Genomic DNA, 22,755 nt, shown 5'->3' with positions numbered 1-22,755 from the left:
TTGGGGCTTGGAAAGCTTAATATGTGCAATATTAGAGGCATTATGCTGCTAACATTGTGCATATTTTATTTATTTATTTATTTATTTATTTTTATTAAATTTATTTATTGCCCATCTGGCTGGTCACCTGGCCACTCTGGTCGATGTACAGCAATACAAGCAGTTTTAAAACAATAAAATTCTACATTAAAACATCATATTCCTAAATATACCCTAACTAGGGATGTCAGAGAATTCTGCGACGGATCTCGGTGAGATCCCCCTGAGATCCATTGTGGAATGAAGCCCCCGCCTCCCCTAACCCACGAAAGTCAGGCAGGACAAAGCCCCCGCCCCCCCAACCCACAAAAGTCACGCGAAACGGAGCACTTACCTGCCCCTGTTGGCGCTGACTTGTGAATGGCAGCCGCCCTGTGGCTGCCATTCGCTTCTTCACGGCCATGATAGGCTACGTAAATATATACGTAGCCTATCACGGCTAATGCAGGGACGCCTTTTGCGTCCCTGCGGAGGCTGTGATAGGCTACATAAGTATTTACATAGCCTATTATGGCAGGCTTAAAAAAAAAAAAGCATACGCAAATGGCGGCGGCTATGGCGGCTGCCATTTGCGTTCTGTATTTTTCACTGTTTTAGCCTACGTAAATATTTACGTAGGCTATTACGGCCAAAAAAAGGGGAACACAAATGGCACCCACTACGTCATTTGCATTCCCCTTTATTTAATTCACCTTGAATTTGGCCCAGAAAACAACTGGTAACCAGTGCAACTCCTTCAGCACTGGAGTGATGTGATGTCACCAGTGGCTGCCTTTAATCAGGTGAGCCACCGCATTCTGTATCAGCTGCAGCTTCCGAACTGTCTTTAAGGGTAACCCCAAGTAGAGCACATTACAGTAGTCTAGACGAAAGGAGACCAGGACATGTACTACCAATGGGAGCATATGGTCGGGAAGGTAGGGGCGCAGCCGCCATATCAGATGGAGTTGGTACAGCGCTGTCTGGCTCACAGCTGATACCTGAGCCTCCATGGACAGTTGGGAGTCTAAAATGACCCCCAGGCTGCAGACCTGGTCTTTCAAGGGTAGCTGTACCCCATTCAACATCAGGTCAACATCTCCCAACCTCCTCTTGTCTCCCACCAAAAGTACCTCGGTCTTGTCAGGGTTCAGCTTATTTCTCCCCATCCAGCCACTCACCGTCTCCAGACATTTGGACAGGGATTCTACGGCCAACTTTGGTGAAGATTTAAATGAGAGGCAGAGCTGTGTGTCATCTGCATATTGATGATACCGCAACCCCAAACCTCCTGATGATAGCCCCCAGCGGCTTCACATAGATGTTAAATAGCATGGGGGAGAGGATGGAACCCTGTGGCACCCCACAAGTGAGTGGCCACGGCTCTGAAACCTCCTCTCCCAGTGCTACCCTCTGGTACCTGCTGGAGAAGAAGGATCAGAACCACCGTAATACGGTGTTTCCAATGCCCATCCCCTCCAGGTGGTCCAGGAGGATACCATGGTCAACGGTATCAAAAGCCACTGAGAGGTTGAGGAGAACAAGGAAGGAGCATTTCCCCCTATCCAAAGCCCTCCTCATACCATCCACCAAGGCAACCAAGGCTGTTTCTGTCCCATGCCCATGCCTGAAGCCCAATTTAAATGGATCTAGATAATCAGCTTCTTCCAAGTGTGTCTTCAACCACCAGCTCAATCACCTTGCCCCAAAATGGCAGATTTGAAACTGGGCGAAAGTTGTTCAAAACTTGGAGATCCAAGGAGGGCTTTTTAAAAAGCAGTCTTGCCACTGCTTCCTTGAGAGCTGATGGCATCACTCCTTCCTCAAGGGAGGTATTCACCACCACCCTGATCCCCTCACCTAGCCTCTCTCTGCAGCTCATAATGAGCCAAGATGGGTAAGGATCAAGTAAGCAGGTGGTTGGCCTTACAGATGAAAGCACCTTGTCCATGTCATCAGAAGAACGAAGCTGGAACCGATCCCACAAAACTGGTTTGTCACAGACCGCCTCTTGCTCACTAACTGTATCCACTGCACACGGAATAACACTCCTAATCCGATCACTTTTATTGGCAAAGTACCTTACCAAGGCCTCACAGGAGACCTTAGAATGCTCCAGCGGTTCCAGAGCAACTGGACCGACCAGATATTAAGCTCTCCTGGCCCCAAATTGTGCATATTTAAATATGCACATTTTTTAAAAAAAAACTAGGGATGTATGAAAGTCACTTACCTGTTCGTGGATTATGCTGATGCTGGGGGGGAGGCGCTCTGTCCCTCCCCCCCACGAATCCTGGCCGGCCGGCTCCGCTCTGCAGGGATTCCGCGAGCGGCCAGACATCCGGCCGCTGGCTAGCAGGGACGCAAATGGCGGCGGCCGTAGCCGCTGCCATTTGTGTCCCTGCAGTCAGCTGTGATAGGCTATGTAAATGTTTATGTAGCCTATCACGGCTGAGTAAAACAAAAAACAAAAAAACGTGCATACGCAAATGGCGGCGCCCATTTGCGTTCCTTATTTTGGCACGTCTTAGTCTACGTAAACATTTACGTAGACTACGGCGAAAATAAGGGGAACACAAATAGCGTAGACGCTACGCTATTTGTGTTCCCCTTATTTTCGCCGTAGTCTACGTAAATGTTTACGTAGACTAAGACGTGCCAAAATAAGGAACGCAAATGGCGGCGCCCATGGGTGCCGCCATTTGCATACACGTGTTTTTGTTTTTTGTTTTTACTCAGCTGTGATAGGCTACGTAAACATTTACGTAGCCTATCATGGTGTTTTTTAAAATTTATCCGTGATAGGCTACCTAAATCTTTATGTAGCCTATCACTTTTGTTGTTGTTGTTGTTTTTAACTTGGAAATGGCAGTGGTGGCAGCCGGTCAGAAGACCGGCCACCGCTGAACCACCGCAGGAGCCACCGCCACCAGGAAGTTCCGCCCCAGGTAAGTCCCGTCTTGGGGGGGGCGGGGGGCCATTCCGCCACCGATTTCAGGGGGCTGAATGCGCTGGCATTCGGCCTCCCCGAGATCCATGGCGGAACTTTCGTACATCCCTAAAAAAAACTTCTTTTTTTAAAGGTGGCAATATCGCAGGCGCTCACTGGACAGGCCCAGGGTGAGTGTAGGGAACTCACCAAGCTTGTGGGGGCTTGAGCATGGCTGATGGGGGGCAAGTGGGGGTGGCTCTTCAGCAGGAGCTTGGAGAACCCAAGCTGGGGTGCGTTCGCACATCCCTAAATACAAGCCAGAGAATGGGTTGAATATGGGTTGTCATTGAATCGTGGGTTGTTGTTATGCGCAAGCCCTGCACTATGGTTTTACTATGCGTTGGTCACTATGAATAACCCAGAGTTCAGAGCCCAACAACAAACCATCAGTTCTCTTTGTGGGTTGTTCATAGTTAACCACCTATAGTTAAACCATAATGCAGGGTTTGCACATAACAACAACCTACAATTCAACAACAACTCATACTCGACCCACACTCCGGGTTGTCATTATGTGTGTACCAGGCCTTGGTGTCACTCTGCTGACGGAATGCTCTTTGATCCAGCTGACAAAATGCTCTTTGATTCAACAGATGATGGGAAAGATCCTCCCATCAGCAGAAGAGGGAGGGAGGTGATTTTTGATGCATCCCTGTCCTCCCTGGAACTCCCCCATGCCCCCCAAATCTGCTCTGGATGGTTGGAGGAACAACATGGGAGGTGACAGGGGTGGCTGAATGGGGGAGGGGGAAATTGCCAATAATTGCCTTTCCCCATTCCATTGATGGAACCCTCCCCTGGATCAAAGAACCTTCCATCAATGGAGTGACACCAGTGAGATATATCCCAATAAATTGCAAGTGTTTCATTGCTGTTCATTCATCCTTTGGATAAAAAGATCCTTCAAAGATGTGAAGAAAACTACCTTGAAATTGAATCTAGTGATAGTCTTTCTCATGTTCTGTCACCTATATAGAAAAAAATAAATAAATTACCAGCTATCCCTTCAGAGTGTTAAAGCTGTATCTTGGTCTTGGCTTTACCTAGAAACAAGTAAGTCTTGGGGATGTTGCAGACCTACTGATGTAGCTACACAAACATGACACTGCTGGCATGGTAAGCAAACATTCTGGCAGAAGTGTTGCAGAATAAATAGTTTGTACAGAAAGCAACTGGCCCAGAGATTACTCCTTTTCCTTGTTTTTCTTCCACGAGACAGTGGTATCATGTATACATTGTTTTTACCACTTCATGGCCGGCATAAATGGGGCTGTTTGGGAAGCTCTCTCATATGCTCCAGGGCTTGCAGTTAGGGATGATGGAGAAATTAGTTCAGTTCACATTTTAATACAACTTACTGAATTTCTCCCTTTCAAACCAATACGCAAACTGAAACTCAGTTATTCTACAAAATTCACAATTCTCTAAATTTTGCAGTGGAGTTCTCCAATCAAAACATCCATAGAAAAATGTGTATAGTAGGGAGTAGTGCACACACAAATGCATATATTAATGAAATTAACATTAAAATGCATTGTATTAGGAAGAATGGTTGCAAAAATGTGTACATTAAGCAAAAATGCATACAAAAGTGTACTTATTAGGAGAAATGCACACAAATGTGTATGCATTTTGAAATGTTAAGATTGGAAAAACGAGAAACTAAGAAAAACCGAAATTGACAGATCTGTCCATCCCTACTCCCAGGCTTCCCTTCCTAATGCATCCCCCTGTACCACTCAAAAAAGCCTTGCGCTAGTGGAGGGAGATCCCCCAGGCCAGCCTCCAATGTAGGGCAAAAAGCTGCAACCAGAGGATGAAATTCGAGAAAACCTGGTGTGTGGATTCACTTGGACACATGCATGGGGCTCGTTGGATCATGGCCAGTCAACGTGCCAGCTTTTTGCAAAACTTTCTGAGAATAGGGAAAAAATAATTTCACAGTCCTAAGTGCTTGAAGGACAAGATAGTACATAAAGAAAATAGCTTTTTCTGGCCTTTCCGAAAGCTCTCAGAAAGGAGCTTTCAGTACACTCCAAGAGAATTACGAAGTCAAATAAAGCAATATTCTTAAGAGGTTGCAGTATGTTCTTCTTGGTCTGAATTGGTATCATTGGTTGCATACAAAAACGTCTCAGTTCCACTAATGTGCAATTCCACAATGTGCTTATGTTCACAACAACATGAACAACAACCACCCAACTTTATCTACCATCACATTTAAAATTTGCAGTTTAAAAAGAGCTCTTAGTACTAAAAAGCTTCCTCAAAGAACATGTTGACCCATGAAGCCTTTGAACCTCTCTCCCACTGGTTGTACCACCTTTGACTGGTGTTCAAGGAGTACAGAACAAGGAAATGAATTTGAGTGTACATTGCAGCCAATAGCTTGGATCCAGCATTTCCTCCTACCATCAGGAGCACTTCCTAAGGGCGCAGTCCCAGGCATCCTGGCTGGGGAATGCTGGAAATTGTAGGACTTTTTTCTATCTAAATATGCATGGGATTGTGCGCTAAGTGGAGTTTCACTCAGGACACTGAAAGCACCAGGGAGGAAGAAAGACTCAGGTAATGATTAGGTGGCTTATAGGAGGGATTGATTGATTGATTGATTGATTGCATTTATACCGCGCCTTTTTTCCTCTTGCAAGGAACCCAAGGCGGCTTACATTATCCTCTTCCTCTCCGTTTTATCCTCACAAGAACAACCCTGTGAGGTAGGCTGGGCTGAGAGTAGGGATGTCAGAGAATTCCGCCTTGGACTCCAGTGAGGTCAGATTCTTCAGAATCTGGCCCCCCGGAATCCATGGAGGAATGGCCTCCCACCCCCCGCCACTCCACTGAATCCCCCCGGGATGGAGCTTACCTGGGCTGGATGCAGCGGCGGCTCCAGCGGCGGCTCCGGCTGGTCTCCCGGCCGGCCGCGACTGGGCTGCTGCGGCCGCAAATAGTGTAGCGTCCGCCATTTGCGTTGCTGCCTTTACCGTGATAGGCTACATAAATACTTATGTAGCCTATGATGGCAAAAAAGCAGGGGTGCAAATGGCGTAGCAGCCACCATTTGCGTCCCTGCTCTTTGCCATGATAGGCTACGTAAATACTTATGTAGCCTATCATGGCTGCCTGCAAGGATGCAAATGGCGGCTGCTACAACAGCCACCATTTGTGGTTAGGGATGGCGGAGAATTCCACCATGGATTCCAGTAAAGCTGGATTCTGTAGAATCCAGCCCCCTGGACTCCGTGGCGGAACAGCCTCCTGCTCCCCCCTGCGGAATCTCCTGGGACAGCACTTACCTGTGGTGGATGCGGCGGATTCAGCGGCGGCGGTTCTGGCAGCGGATTTGGTGGTGGCAGCGGCGGTGGTTCCGGCGGTGGATGCAGCAGCGGCTGGCCAGCTGTGGCCGGGCTGCTGCGGCCACCATTGCTGTCCTTCCAGGCTGCCGTGATAGGCTATGTAAGAATTTACGTAGCCTATCACGGCTACCACCCCCCAAAGAAAAGGCGTATGCAAATGGCAGGCAGCTACGGTGGCCACCATTTGCATTCCCTATTTTTCGCCGTTCTAGCCTACGTAAATATTTACATAGGCTAGAATGGTGAAAAATAGGGGACGCAAATGGCGGCCGCCGTAGCCGCCGCCATTTGCGTACGCCATTTTTTTTGGGGGGGTAGCCGTGATAGGCTACATAAATTCTTACGTAGCCTATCATGGCAGCCTGGAAGGACGCAAATGGCGGCCACTACGGCGGCCGCCATTTGCGTCTGCAGCAGCCCGTCCGCGGCCGGGAGTCTGGCTGTGGACAGACCTGGCTGCTGCTCCACGGAGCCTCCATGGAGCCGCCACGGAGCCGGCCGGGCAGGATTCCGGGGAGGGGAGGACCGGATCGCCTCCCCCCCAGTTGAGGATTCCGGGGGGAGGGACAGAGCGCTTCCCCCCCCAGCGGATGCCCTGAACAGGTAAGTGATTCGTACATCCCTATTTGTGGCCGCAGCAGCCTGGCAGCTCTGCGGAGCTGGCTGGGGAGGATTACGGGGGGAGGGACGGAGCACCTCCCTGCCGCCGTGGATGCCCTGGCACGGAATACGGTAAGTGTTTCGTACATCCCTAGCTGAGAGTCTGTGACTGGCCCAAAGTCACCCAGTGAGCTTCCATGGCCGAGTGGGGACTAGAACCCGGCTCCGCCAGCTCCCAGTCCGTCACTGTCACCACACCTGGAGTGGTTCCAAGACCTGCCTCCAAGAGAATGCTCTAAGGGATTGAGACCTTGTGGAGAACCCCACATCCCTCCTTCCCCTGCAGCCCCCAGTGCCATTTCCCACACTGTTCTAGGAGGCCCCCCAACTTTCTGGGACGGATAGGGGACTGCAGAAGGAGGACAGAGTTGGCAAGGGAATTGACCCTTTTCCCCTAAGTCTTGGTCCAACCCATAGTATATTTTATGTCTACATTATTCACCAATTTAAGTTTAAGTAAACACCCTTCATTTTATAACCCACAATCCTTATTGGTCTCCCAATCATAATATTAAATGGATGTCTTGGCTTTTTTTATTTTTAAACCCTGCCTGCTCTCTCTGGTCCATTTCACAGGTCCTTGCAACTAGTGAACCTGCAAATCAAACACTTTCAGCCACTTTGTCAATTGTATATAAGAGCAACCTTCTAGTCTGAAAGAATTCTATTTTGAATCCATATTGAATTTGTTGAATTTCTGCCCCATTAAAATCAATGAGACAAGTTAGTCATGACTTAAGTTCAACTGATTTCATTGGGAAATACTTGCAGCTAGCTCTGTCTGTATCCAACCCAATATACCCAGTCATATACTCTTGGTTTAAATTGTAAGTTTAGAATCAATACTCTTGCAAGTAAGCTGCACAGAGTGGATCACACTACATTGCATAAGGCAGGAATGAGGTAGATCTGGATCCGCTGGTGGAACTCTGGGTGATTTGCAGTAGATCAGTAAGAATTCTTTTACTCCCAAATTATTTAACAAGAGCAGCAACAAAATGACTCTCCTCCCCTGCCCCCTTCCGCAACCCTAAATTATACTGCTGAAATGAAGAACACTTTTAGTAACCAGGAGTGTTGTGGGTGGAAGCTTTGAGAGCTGCGTTCAATTCTGAAACTCAAAACAAATGCTTTGGCTCTTGTGTGAAGGGTGTTCTGAATGGCTCAGAATGGTTTAATTCTACGTGTGTGTCTTTTGCACCAGGCTCCAGTTGATTGATCTTCAGGATCTAGTAAAAACCAAAGTATATGTCACAAGCCTGAAGCCTGCTTACCACTGGCATAAGCCATATGGATCCTTCCTTCTCTGTAAAATAAACAGAAGCATATACATTTTTAGAAGTGTATAAGCAGGTTGATGGTGAAGGCAGATGGTAGAATAGTACTGGGGGTTGCGGTCCTGAAGTGTGGTATTCTGAAAGCAGTGGGTATGAAATATATATAAAGATTCTTGCAATCCAGTACACTGGGGAGAGAGAAAGACGGCCAGTAGAGGTGCCATCTGGATTACACAGGGCTGAGAAACACACAAGTTTTTAACACACATTTTGTATACTTGGATTTTTTAAAAAGCTGTAAACTATAACAAGGAGTGAAATGTTGAGTTTCTTCTCTTCTGAATCTATAGGCCCTACAGCTGTGGAGAAAATAAAAAATGTAGCTGGAGTAAGCCTAAAACCTCAGAAGTCAGAAGTGAAAGGTTAAAAGATCCCATTGTTAGGAGTGTTCTAAGATATCATAGGTGCACATTCACCTCACATTTTGGAACTGTTGACTGTCAGGTTCAGTTGTTGACTGCCTGGAACACTCTGTCCCTGTTTATTTTAATATTTTACCCCCACCCATTGCTTGCTGACTAACTGCAGTCTTGTGGGACTGCTTAGGAAGTCTCTTGTGAAAACCAGTTATGTTTTAGTATCAGAAGACCAAGCCTTTCCATTGGTGGGGCTGCTGGTTTAGATCTCCAGGCTCCTTTTCTTTGAAAGCAGTAGGGCTTAAGTGTACCTCATTGAGTGCTAGATTGTGGCTATTACCGGTCAAGGACATGCTGGCAGGACTCCACCGCAAAGCCATGGACCAGAGCCAGTCATGGGAACAAAGCCCAAAGCCACCTAGATGAGCTGAGTCCCTAAGCATATGGCAATTGTTTTAGAATGATGTTCCAGGAACTCCAGGAAGCAGACCAAACCTGGCAGTCCAGGAAGTTGATGGCTTTCCAAGTCAGAAAGCGGGTCAGGCAAAGCAAGCAGTCAGACAAGGCTCCAGGGGAGAGGCAAGGATGGAGAACAAGGCAAAGATGGGCCTGGAGACCAAAGCAAACTGCCAAGACAATTGTGACATCCGATAGAAAGTCCGCCTGAATTGCCCAGGTGTCCTTTCAATAGTCCCAGCAGCGCACCAGGCTGCAACTGGTCGACAAGCTTAGGTGAAGCTTAGGGGTGGGGGAGAAATTTGTTGAGGTCATATTTTAATGCGAAGCTAGCTCATTCTCACTTCCTGAACCAATATGTGAATTGAAATGTGGTTCCCCTTCAGTAGACATGCTTCTCTGAATTTTGCGATGGAGGTCTTCAGTCAAAAATGTGTATGTTAGGGGAAAGTGTGTGCAAGAATGAATATATTCATGAAAATAATGTACAAAATGACATTACATCAGGGGGAATTCCTTGCAAAAAATGAATATATTAGGCAACATTATCAAAATGTATATATTTAGAGAAATGCACATGGAAATGGTTGCACATTTTCATGCAGACTTTTTTTTAAAAAAATGCAAACTGATGTGGAAGCTAAGGAACTAGAACAGAGAGGGACAGAAAATTCCAGGCCAAGGGTTTCAATATTGACAAATACTTCCTAGAGATTTAGGGGTGTACGTGTTTTTATATGTGTTGCATTGTGTCAAGTTACTTTTTATTTTTAACTGTTACAGAAAAATGAAGACAAGGTCTGATGAGGGAGGTCAGAGGAATCCATCTGTGGGGTCAAGTTTGCTGAGCTTTCAGCAGCTCCCCTCCTCAACTCCCACTCGCTTGCCCGCAAGCTGGACCAACTCTGTCTGTATTGAGACAGGCCAGCTTGTGGATTTTCAAGTGGTTTTTTTCTTCTCAAAATTGGCATTTACGCAAGTTGTGGCTGCAATTTGTGTAAATTACACGAATTATGGCCAAATTTGCCTAACTTACACAAATTGCAGCCGCAATTTGCGTAAATGCCAATTTTGAGAAGAAAAAAGCCCATGAAAGTTCCCGGATTTGGGGAAAAAACCCAAACTGTGCCCTCAATTTGCAAAACGTAAGCTTAGTTATGGCTACAATTTGTGCAAATTACACAAATTATGGCCAAATTTGCCTAACTTACACAAATTGCAGCTGCAACTTGAGTAAATGCTGATTTTGAGAAGAAAAAAGCACATGAAAGTTCCCAGATTTTGGGAAAAAGCCCCTGGCTCAGCTCACAAATGGAAGCTGAGCCGGTGACTATTTGAAATCCAGTGAGCTCAAACAGGGCCAGATTTCCCCACTACAGACATCCTTAGGTCTAAGACGACTATTTTTGATACAAAAATTAGTTACATACATTATAAAACTTGTATATAGCCCCCTAATATTCTGTACCTACAGTTTGTCATCCTGTGTGTGGAAAGGGTCTCTACAGATATGAAAAAAGAACCTGCATTTTCCCTGTCACAGCTAGGGATGTTAGAGAATTCCGCCATGGATCTCGGTGAGGCCGAATGCGAGTGCATTCGGCCCCCCGAAATCCATGGCGGAACAGCCTGCCACACCCACACCCCCTACAGATCCCCCCCAGGACAAGACTTACCTGGGGCGGATGTTCCGGACGGCGGCGGCTCCAGCGGCGGCTTCGGCGGCGGCGGCTGGTCTTCCAACCGGCTGCCACCGCCGCCATTTGCAGTCTGGTCGCTTCTGTTGTTTCTTTTGCTTTTTTTTTTACATAGATGTGATAGGCTATGAAAAGACTTAGGTAGCCTATCATGTCTGGGTTTAAAAAAAAAAAGTGTACGCAAATGGTGGCGGCTACGGCCCCCTCCATTTGCGTTCCTTATTTTTGGCCGTCTTAGTCTACATAAATATTTACGTAGACTAAGACAGTGAAAATAAAGGGGAACGAAAATAGCGCCACTGTGCTATTTGCGTTCCCCCTTATTTTCGCCGTCTTAGTCTACGTAAATATTTACGTAGACTAAGACGGCCAAAAATAAGGAACGCAAATGGCATTTGCGTACACTTTTTTTTTTAAAACCCAGACGTGATAGGCTATGTAAGTCTTTACGTAGCCTATCACAGCTGAATAGGGACGCAAACGGCGGTGGCTACGGTAGCCGCCATTTGCGTCCCTACTAGCCAGCAGCTGGATGTCCGGCTGCTGGTGGAGCTGGCCGGCGGCTCCGTGGAATCCCCGCGGAGCAGAGCCAGCCGTCAAGGATTCCTGGGGGGAGCAACAGAGCGCCTCCCCCCCATCGAGGATTCCGGGGGGAGGGATGGAGTGCCTCCCCCCCTTTCGTGAAAGATTCCGTCATACATCCCTAGTCACAGCACACTTCTAATTAAAATGATATTAATCACTATGTGAACAGAGGTTTTATGCTGAAATATATACACACAGTGGGACTAAACAAAGTCAGTTGTATTATGTGTGTGTCAGAAGTGTCTTCTCTGTTTGAAAGCCTACCTTTTAATGCTTTGGTTGTTTCTAAGTACTTTAGAATGAAATTCACAAAAAGCTTTGTCCAGTCTTGTCTGTTTCTTACCTAGAAACACTCTGTGGCACATATAATAGTTTGCAACACATTTTGCAGAGGTGTTGACCCTCTTTCAGCCCGAGCACCAAATTCAGTTTCAGAGGTCTTGGGGATGGCATTCCAGTACTTGGCAGGGTCAAAGGCAGGGTGTGTGTGTGTGTGGGGGGGGAAATTCCAGGATATTTTAGCTTAAATTTCTTACTGCCAGCAACTAAGCTTTAGGAGAGGCATTACACTTTTTAGAATGGAGAGTGGGACAAAAAACATTTTAGAATGGGTGGGGGGCACAAAAGCCAAGGAGTTGATTTATGTTCAATGTGCTTTAGTATATATAAGTCAAAATGGCCACCATCCAGGAACAAACACAGCAAAGTTAGATCTGGGGGCAGGGGGGAATCTCACCTAGTTTCCCGCTTTTGATTTCCACTTATGATACCATTTTAATATGCATTTTATGCAATAAAAGTAATTTGTACAAAGTAAAATAAACACAGCAAGGAAGTATTTGGTTTGCCTCTATGACAGACAGGATTATGAATGTCAATTTGCTTAGTTTCAGGTATGTAAATATACTGGTTTGACCTCCACAACCAAACAATGTTATGCCGTTAGGGTTCTCAGGTGTTGCTGGGAGCTGTTTGATGTCCTACAGATAAAACAAGCACATCAGACAATCATGTCAACAAAGGGAGCAGCCAATTAAAGAAACAAAGAATGCCCAAAATTCCTATCTCTCCCTTTTTCCTATTTCTTCCATTCTCCTGCTAGGCAGATGAGTACATTTAAATTTGTTTAACTTGAAATCTATTTACATATGCACATGACCAATATTTCCCCCTGTTTGGGGAAGGTATTCATCCTACTATAGGTGAGAACAACAAGACTCACAGAATTTCAAACCGAGTGGTGTGGGATGTGGGGAGAAAATTAAGGGAAGGATCCAAGCATGTCCAGCCGTTAATGTTATTTACATTGCACTCGCAGAAACCAATGCTTGCAGAACATCAGTGGCGCTTGCTAGCGCGATGGTTATTGACATTGCACAAGACGAGTTCTGCTAGCACAACATAAATAGCACTAGTGGCCAGACATTTTTGGATCCTTCTTTATATCTAAAAGCAGTTTTCACTCCCTAGGTATAAAATTATACAGCATAGGTGAGATTATCTTGATAATGGACTATCATGATGAGCAGTGATGTTGTTTTTATAAGGCTGACAGAGTACACAATAGCCAGAGAGCTCCCTTTGCTTGTGAGATGCTAGCTGAGTTATTTTGATGGTATTGCCGCAGAACAGCATTTGCAGTGACAGAAACCTGCTCCTTCTAATTTAGTGGTTGTAAACTCTCTTTTATTTGATTGAATTCTTCTGCCTAGGTGCCCCTACAGCAGCTGTCCATTACAATGTTGTTCCTATAAAAGTAAATGGGTAATATGTGACCTTTTCCATGAGGCAGGGACTTTTTTTTTTTTAGAAGATAGGTTTTCACAGGGACAGAAACGGTTTTGTGTCTGTCTTGCTTCTACATTTATTAATATTATATGTACCATCACTTGTATTATTACTGCTTCTTTAAACTGGTCACATATGGATTTGACATATGTGTTCCAATCCTAGTGGGGTAAGTATATGTTTTTAATGTGTATACAAATAATGAGAGCAACTCGTGTGTGATTTATCTCCAGTTATCTTTACTACAAAATTGCGTTCTCTACAGTGCATGGTTGTGACTTTTTAATGCACATCACAGATGATGGTGGTGATGATGACGACGATGACAACGACAACAACAACAATGCCTAACAATGTACATTGCATATATCTTACCTTCTTACAATTTTGAGCTGCTGAGGAAATTTTACTTTAGAACAATACATTTATAACCTGAGCTGACTGTATTGCTCACAGTAAATAACTTAGCAGAGAAACATTCTCTCTTTTTTTCTTATATTTCTAGGGTTTTTAAATTGTATTCTACTAGAAACTTATCTCATGAACAGTGCCTTAAAAATGCAATTATTAGACTTTTCCCTGTGATGCCATAATGACAATGGGAATTGGTCAACCTGAACTTTGCTTTTGAATAAGAAATCAGGTCTTGTGAAGAGGTTGTTTGTTATAAGACTTAGGGGGTCAACAGTCTCTAAGCAACCAGATTCACATTTCAGATAAGTCTGTATGATAGTTCCATTGTTTATGGATGAACTCAATCCTGTATAGTGCATATTAGCTTGACGTGGAGAAAGTGTCCAGAGCCAGTCCAAGATATTTTGCTGGTTGAGGTAAAAGACAAGATGGTGCCTTCCCCATCTCATGTAGGGAAAGCAACTGGAATGGCAACTAAATCTTACTTTACCACTGGTGATGGGATAATGTCCTCCACAGCACAGTGCACCTGAAGGCAGTAGGCTACATTAGGGGGAGCAGGCCAGGCTGTGTGGCACATACACATCTTTGGTCTCCAGCAGAAGGGAATGCCTGGGGATTGGAATTGTTGGGAGGCTGCTGCTGCTGCCCTCCAGTATCTGCTGCCTGAGGCCATTGCTTCACTCTGTCTAATGGTAGGGCCAACCCTGAAAGCAACCCTCCTCTCACCACATAGACCACTTCTGCAGGCTTGGTGTAAGCTCTTCTGCCACCTGAAGCAGAAATTGTGCCGCTGCCACACACCGCTCCTGCCAATGCCACGCAGCTGACCTTCCTTACCTTTGCTGCTGTACTACAGCTCTTGCCAGTGGCTGTGGGCTCTTGTGAGATCTCAGCAGAGCTTCATGAGACTCAGCCAAAGATCTCATGAGACATGGTCATGATCTTGTGCAGACATGGCCATGATCTCGTGGGACATAGCTGGGACCTTGTGGGATATGGCCGGGATCTTCACCCAGAGCCCTGCAAGAACAGAGCACTGGCAGCTGCTCCAGACAGCCCCACTGGCCGCTCTCTGGCTGCGGGAAATGCCATGCCAGCACGAATGAACAGTCAGTGTTCACCAGTTCTTATGGCTTCCTCTAGAACAGCAGTGGATATACTACACAGTTTGGGCTGGAATGTAACCTGTGCAAATAGGCCTTGCACAGTAATGGTGAGTGAAAGCAGGAACAATGTGAAATTCGTTTGTCAGGGGAAATCCCTGTGGGAAGAAATCCATAATGTTCCTGAAAGGCAAGATCACATCATTGTTTTAGAAGATATGGTCACTCCCCATTTCCTTCAGCTCCACTCACCACTGGATTGTGGCCCCCAAGAGCATCTCCAAAATTGAATTCAGCTCTCAGACTACAGGAGGTTCAACACACCAGTTTTAGGTGGCTGCATCTGTCTCTCTAGCATCTAGAGTCTAGCCAAAGTTATGGTGCTGCTGATACAGCGACAGAGCACCATATAGTAGACATGGATGATGGTAACATCTAGAATTCATAGTATAAATCTCATCCTTCTCACCACCAAAGTTTGTGAAATGCTACATCTCTTTCAAGAGCCTTGGAGCAGTACCTGATCCTGGATATTATCTCATCCTGGTTAAAAGTTTGGAAAGACTTGTAAAGATCTCCCAGGAAAAGGCTTAATTATAAGTCTTTAAAAATATAGATATAAACAAGTCACTAGATTTAAGGTCCTGCTTCTAAATGTGAGGAAGTAAAGCCGTTATTAACCTTGAAGGAGAGAAATTCTTAAGATCCTGAATAAGAACACTAGCTTTTCAGCCAGAAGCCCTAAAGGTTTTTTATGATTTAAAATGTACAGCTGGTTATCTGTTCAGTATGGCCTGCTGTAGAGGTAAGGTTTTTAAAAAGTTCTCTTCAAGTAGAAGTCCAGCCTAGGGGCTGAGGAAGGCAGCTGCTGCAGGTGTAGTTTTAGCACTGGGAGTGTTTGAAAGTATAGAAACTGGCACCTTTTGAGTTATCAGTGTATGTGTTTGGCATCTTGAATTGAATAGGAATATTTTCCCCCAGTGAGAACTCTTTTCTTCTTTTGAGCTGGAAATCTAAGCTACTAAAAAGAGAGAGAATATAACATGGACTTGTAGACATGACAACACATGTTAAGCCAGCGGTCCCCAACCTTTTTGAGACCAGGGACTGGTCCCGTGGAAGACAATTTTTCCACTGACTGGGGAGGGATGGGACCGGGCCACAGTAGGGGTGTGGGAAACCCCCTTACCTTGGGTCCACAGTGGGGAGGCGATCTGTCCCTCTCCCCCACAGAATCCTCGCCGGCCCTGGCTGGCTTAGCTCCACGGCGAGTCCGTGGAGCTGCTGGCCGGCTCCGGCGGGGGGTGGACTTCCGGCTGCTGGGACGCAAATGGCGTCTGCATAGCGGACGCCATTTGCATCCCTGTTCTTTGCAGTAATAGGCTACATAAAGATTTACGTAGCCTATTACTTGAAGAACAGGTATGCTACGCGGACACCATTTGCGTCCCAGCGGCCGGAGCTGGCCGGCAGCTCTGCAGACTCGCCGCGGAGCAGAGCCAGCCAGGGCCAGTGAGGATTCCGGGGGGGGGGATGGATCACCTCCCTCCCTGCAGATGCAAGGTAAGGGGGGCTCCCACACCCCTACTGCAGCCCGGTCCCTAACAGGCCACGGACCGGTCCCGGTCCGCAGCCCAGGGGTTGGGGACCCCTGTGTTAAGCCCCACTCCATGAGTTGTATCCAATGTTAGTCCCATTCATTTCAATGGGTCTACATTAAGTAGGACCTGACAAATTTCCAAACCGAAGGTGGAAACTCTCTCTGGTGAACAGGTTAATGGATTGCCAATGCTAGTAAAACTATTAACAAAACTTCTTAGGGTGAAGAGAGTTATCCTGTGTTTTTATTTATTTGATTGTTTTATCTTCTGACTTCTTTTGGAAACCATGTTGATTGGCTTCAAAAAGGTAGTATAGAAAGACCATAAATCAAATCAAATAAATACGTGCTGTTGCAGCAACTGTGTTGGGAGGAGTAGGTTGGGCTGGGCAGACACTTTCATATTCTGATCCCAGAGAGCTTTTCTATCTAGTCAGATAAGGATGGGAGAATCAGTGAGGGTTGAACTCATCAAGCTGTTCTGAGTTCTACCTTGAAGCTCAGTCCACCTCATTCCTGTTCCTCAATGCAAGCTTTTTTGTTGTTCAAACAGGAAAAGTGTGCATTTAGGTACAGGTTTTTTTTAAGTGTGTACCCAATGCATTGTTTCCCCACATTGACTAAAGCCTGAAAAAGTGGTTTGTTTATCACAACCTCGGGAATATGCAAGCTTTCCCTGAAAAATGTGCTTGCATTTGTTTTTCGGGTGTGAATGGGAAAAGTTCTAATGTTTAACAAGCTGAAATGAAATTCTCGTACATCTCAAAAGACAGATCAACCCCTCTGGAATTTGAGGTTACCTTTATTTGCCTTTCTAGAAGACCCCACCCCCACCCACACATCTCCTTTTGTTAGGTTCAGAGGACCTTACAACAATGTTAAACCAAAATAGCACTTCAAAGCCCAGTTTGATTTGGATTTCATTGCTGGTGCCAGAGAGAAGGTTGCGATCCTAAGCACCCATACCAGGTCAAAAGTATGATTCCACGAAATGGAATTTACTTCTAGATAAACACAGGGTCTTACTTTAAGGCTCCAATCCTGGAATGGATACATCTGTCAATCTCAGTCGCACCAAGATTGTTGGTCTTTTGTTGGTCAGGCTCATTCCATCCTGTTTCTGGATGAGCTTGCAGTTTTTTTTGCCTTCTTTTAAAAAATCTGCATGGAATGTTGTACCCTTTTGTGAATATTTTTCCTAATGTGCACATTAATGTGCACACATTAAAATGTACACATATGTTCCAAGTGCTTTACATTGCTGAAATGCTGTTATGTGTACACTTTCCTCAAATATACATATTTTATGCACACTTTCCCCTAATATGCACATTTTTGGTACACATTTTCCCCAAGATGAGCTGCACTGGAAAACTCATAAAAATGCAGATTCGGGTTTGGATTGCTGAAAGGCTTGGGAGGTGAGAACTAGGCAAATTGTTTTTGTTTTGTTTTAAACATCTGGAGCAAATTTCTCACCCAACCTTATTTCAGTCTTTGCTCAATAAGCCCAGCCCCTTTTTAATATAATGCCATATTAAGTGTTGTGGGGTTATAGTCTTGCTTCCAGCTGATCATGCAAGAGCAGAGCCTCAGAAGAGCTAAAGATCCCTACAATGGAAGCACCCAAAATCATCTTTCTCAATATGACTTAGAGCTTTCCTGTAATATTGACTATTGGGAGGGAGCCTGTGTAATTTTCAGCAAGCAAAGCCTGGCTACTTTTCACATTGGGAGTACAGCATACAGCCAGGTTCTGAGCCATGTCTGATATAGAGTGGACCATTACTTTGATTAGATTTTGTTCCTAGTGCTGAAAAGACAATTACAGTTCCAGTAAGGAGATAGAAAAATAGTGAACTGTACAACACCAACCTTTGCTAAAGGAAGATATATTCAAATACTTTTCTCAAGTCTGTTCAAATGAGCTTTTTCCTCTGTTTTTGTATTTCTCCCCAAACAAAATAATGTTACATTTCAGCTCATTTTTTTAAAGGGAGCTACTTAAGTATTATGACCCATCAAACTTATTTTCCAATCTATGTAAATTTAGACATAAATTCTGGCCAGGGGCACATGTATACTTAAAAAACACACCACACGGATGTGAATGAAAAATATTGCTGGAGGCAAATGAAATATGATGACATTGGTGTGTATATTCACTCTAGTGTTCATCTTCACATCAAAGCACCTGGATGACTATATTTGGATTTCAAAGGAGCAGCCTCAGATGCCTTTGCAATGCTGTGTGGAGGGAAACTGCAGGATTTCTGCTGCCAGTGGACTGGGTCACAGTTGTTAGACCTCCGGCATAAGAGGTAGCAAGGAACACCACTGTCCCACATGGAGATGTCATGACAACCTTCCTTTCAAGATTCTTAAGAACACAGCAAGGCTGAACTTATTATTTTCTTCAGGGGATTTGCCTTCAAGTCCTAAAACGTCCCAGAACATATTGGGGGGTAAAACTAAAGAGAGAGTGAGACAAAGAGAATTCAGAGTTGAAACTTACAAAGCCAAATAGAATAGTTGCCCACAGCTGAAGAGATAAGCAGCTGTTTAATTAACAAAGCAGCTGACCTCTTTGGCTATGTGAACTGCTGCATGGAAATAAATACAAAATGAGGCTCAGGCTGCCACTTCTTTGGATCCCTGCCCTGAGCATTTATTAAGGACAGAGAGGCCATCTGTATGTAGTCCCACTGGATGAATATTCTGGCATACATACACACACACACACACACACACAAACTCAGATACAGTACATTTTAAGTGATTTTAATATACTGAAGAGCATCTTCTATGCATTTCATAGAATCATAGACTTGGAAGGGACTCCAAAGGTCATCTAGTCGAACCTCCTGCTAATGCAGGAAATCCTGTCTTACAGCATCCCTGAGAGGTGGCCATCCAGCCTCTGCTTAAAAACATCTAATGAAGGAGAGCCCAGTGGGACATTCCAAGGCAGAATGCCCCATTGTTGAATAGCTGCCTGGAACCCTCAGGAAATTCTTCCTAATGTTTAGTTGAAGTCCCCTTTCTTGTAATTTGATCCCATTAATTTGAGTCCTACCCTCTGGAGCAATAGAGAACAAATTTGCTGCAATCCTTCAGATATTTGAAGATGGATATAATATCAGCTCTTAATTGTCTCTTCCCCAAGCTAAACATACCCAACTCCTTCAACTTTTCCTCATAGGACTTTGTCTCTAGGTATCTCACCATCTTTTTCACCCTCCTTTGGACACACTCTAGTTTGTCCTTCTTATATCCTTCTTAAATTGTGGTGCCCAGAACTGGGCACAGTTCTCCTTACTCACAGCTCTAACCATCAGGTATACAAGCACAGAAAGACAGAGACCTGAAAACATGATAAATCCATTATTTTTTCTTTTCTTTTTTAATGTCCTGCAGTCTCAAAAATCCAAGTGGTATGAGAAAGGTGAGGAGCTTGTACAGTTGCCACACCTAATGCCTCAGGCATCGGAAACACCATGATCCTGTGCATATTTATTTGGAAGCAAGTCCCACTGCATTAAATGGGGCTTACTCTCTGGTAAGTGTGCACAGGTTCTTTCTAGGCTTTTGTCTAAGTGCCTAGCATTAAATGTTAGTTACTCTTGGTACTATGCGGGCAGTGATGCAATAGTGCAACTATTTCACCATGTGCAAAACACATCTGACTGCATGTATCCCTCACTCTGCCAGCCACAGTGTCAACATAGGCTACAATAGTGCCTTCCCTGCTCCATTCCTATCGGAGTTGCCACCTCTTCCTTTTCCTGGCATGGCTCCTTTATCTTTCAGAATACACTTTGAAACAGAAAAGCAGGAGCAGAGTTATTTAAATAAGTAACTGTGGAGGGCAGGCACTCAAAGGTTGCAGTGTCATCCCCCCATTACCACTGTCTTCATGTTGGAAAGAGCTGTCTTTGCAAATCTGCCCACCATGCTACATTCGGAGCATTGCTAGGCCATAAGTGAAGACCTGTGTTATATCTAAAGCCTACATATAAGCTGAACACAACCCACCAGCCATGAATGGTACCCTTTCAGAAGCTCAATAGACCTGTTTTTGCTGCCTGCCCAACACTACAGCAGTGAGGTGGTGGGTGGTGGGTGGTGGTGGTGCCAATTTGTTGAGCATATGGCAGGCTGCAATGCATCGGTGAGGCTTGGTGTACCCCACATTGTGCAGGCTGGGTGGGTCTCAGGTGGTGCATGAGTAGCAAAACTTTCATTTCATTGATGGTTTTAAAAAGAAAGATATTTCCCTAGCCTGAAAATAGCTTATACTTGCTTTATACACACATGCAGTATATATGTGCATCAGATTCAACGGTGTGTGTGCATGCATGTGTGTGTGCCTCTGCTGTGTGTGCTGATTGAATAATGGGCTCAAGTGACAGGACGCCAGATTCTGGCTGAACATCAGGAAAACTTTGTGACTGTTAGCGCAATATGACAATGGAACCAATTCCCTAGGGAGGTGGTGGGCTTTCCCACACTGGAGGCGTTCAAGACGAGGCTGGACAGGCACCTGTCGGGGATGCTCTGACTTGGGGCATTTCTACACCAGCCTAAAATCCTGCATTTAAAACGGGGCTTTCTGCTTCCGTTTTAAATGCAGGATCACAACTGACTCCCTTTACATGTGCTTCCTTTCCCCCCTTCCCCTCCCCCGCCTGCCCTTATCTGAGTCTTCCATTATCTGTCATTGATCTCATCTCACACCTCTTCTTGCCACTTTAACTCTTTTGACGGAGGAAACTGAAGCGGAACACAACGGGGTAATTTGATAGCTCATTATCTGCAATCTATTTAAAAACGGAACAAAGGGCATTTAATGCAGGAGGGTCACAGCAGGGTCACAGCGTCATGTAAAGAGCCTGCAAACGTCCATGAAGGAGCAAACTCAATCGCAGGATAGAAGCCTGGTGTGAAGGACCATTGGATTCCTGCAGTGAGCAGGGGGCTGGACTCGATGGTCTTATAGGCCCCTTCCGACCCTACTATTCTATGATTCTATGATTGTGCACATAGGCATTTGTTGTTGTATGTGAGTTCAATAGAGAATATGGATATATACTAGGGCTGTGAGCCGCTTCAGCCTGAGGCCTGAACCCCAAGTTGAAGTGGGCTGCTTCAGGCCACTTTGTGCCTCTTCCAAGGTAAAGCGGAGGGGGCATGAAGTGGCCTGGAGTGGGTTGGGGGCTCACCGAAGTGCTCGGTGGGCTTCAGAGCTTTGCCCCCCCAGCTCAGCCCCCCCCCCGGTGCCTCCAGGTCCTTACCTGAGCCGCCTTCTCCACTGCCGTGGCCACCTCCTCACTGCCTTCTCTGCCACCACCGCACTGCCACTGTGCCTCCGCCACCACTGTCATTGCCACCGCTGCTGTCTTCGCTGCCATCCACCACCGCCCGCCATCATCTGCTGAGGCCTGGACATGCGGCGACTCTTCTTGCAGGGAGTCACCATTTTAAAAATGGCAACTTTCCAGAAGAAGACCACTCACTGCGCGTCCAGGCCTCAGAAGATGGCAGCAGCGGTGGCAAAGAAGATGATGACAGCAGCAACGGGTGGCAGCGGCGAAGAAGATGAAGGCGGTGAAGGCAAAGGTGGCGGCGGCAAAGAAGAAGATGGCAAAGGCGGCAGTGAAGAAGAAGGTGAAGGTGGCAGCTGCACAACGGAGAAGGTGGTGGCACGGCAATGGAGAAGGTGATGGCGGCGGTGGCGGCAGAGGAGGTGGCGGCCCAGGTAAGGAGCTGGGGGTTGCATGAGCATATCGGGGGGGCCTGAAGCGGGGTTCACCATTTGGGGGCCCCCCGAATCTGCCTGAGTTGGATCGGGCCCACCTTCGAAGCAGCTTCCGAGTCAGATTGGGGGTCCCTGCACAGCCCTAATATATACCAGTGTGACTATGCACATTCATATTATGGCATGAAGAATGTGCCCAAACAACAAAGATGGGATTTTGCAAACTGGCCAGTCAGTGTATTTATTCTCTGCCGAGGGATTATGTTGCCACACATCCTCATTCACATGGACAATGTTATAAGTTATGTGCAAGCACATGTTATGACCAATGAGTCTCTTAGGGAGGCTTTAACCAGTGGTGTGGTGAGCACACAGTGGACTTATGTACTAAGCCATCTTGCGTACGCCTTTAAAAAAAAAAAAAAACAAAACTTAAAAAACGTAAAAACTTATGTAGCCTGAAACGACTGGGTTAAAAAAAAAAAAAAAGCGTATGCAAATGGCGGAGGCTATGGCTGCCGCCATTTGCGTTCCTTATTTTTGACGTCTTAATCTACGTAAATAATTACATAGACTAAGATGGCGAAAATAAGGGGAACGCAAATAGCGTCCACTACACTATTTGCGTTCTC

At 45.7% G+C, this 22,755-nt stretch overlaps 1 protein-coding gene across 1 annotated transcript in view; it reads left to right on the top strand.

The window, feature by feature from the left end:
- CTNNA3 (catenin alpha 3) overlaps nucleotides 1-22,755 on the top strand; it is a 1,165,030-nt gene that overhangs the window by 1,033,099 nt on the left and 109,176 nt on the right. The window lies entirely within an intron of this gene.

This window comes from Heloderma suspectum, chromosome 3, assembly GCF_057233095.1.
Source record: "Heloderma suspectum isolate Gila_16-S chromosome 3, 16-S_ref, whole genome shotgun sequence".
NCBI lineage: Eukaryota > Metazoa > Chordata > Lepidosauria > Squamata > Helodermatidae > Heloderma > Heloderma suspectum.
The sequence above is the reverse complement of the archived record's forward strand: the minus strand, read 5'-3'. Positions and strand labels throughout refer to the sequence as shown.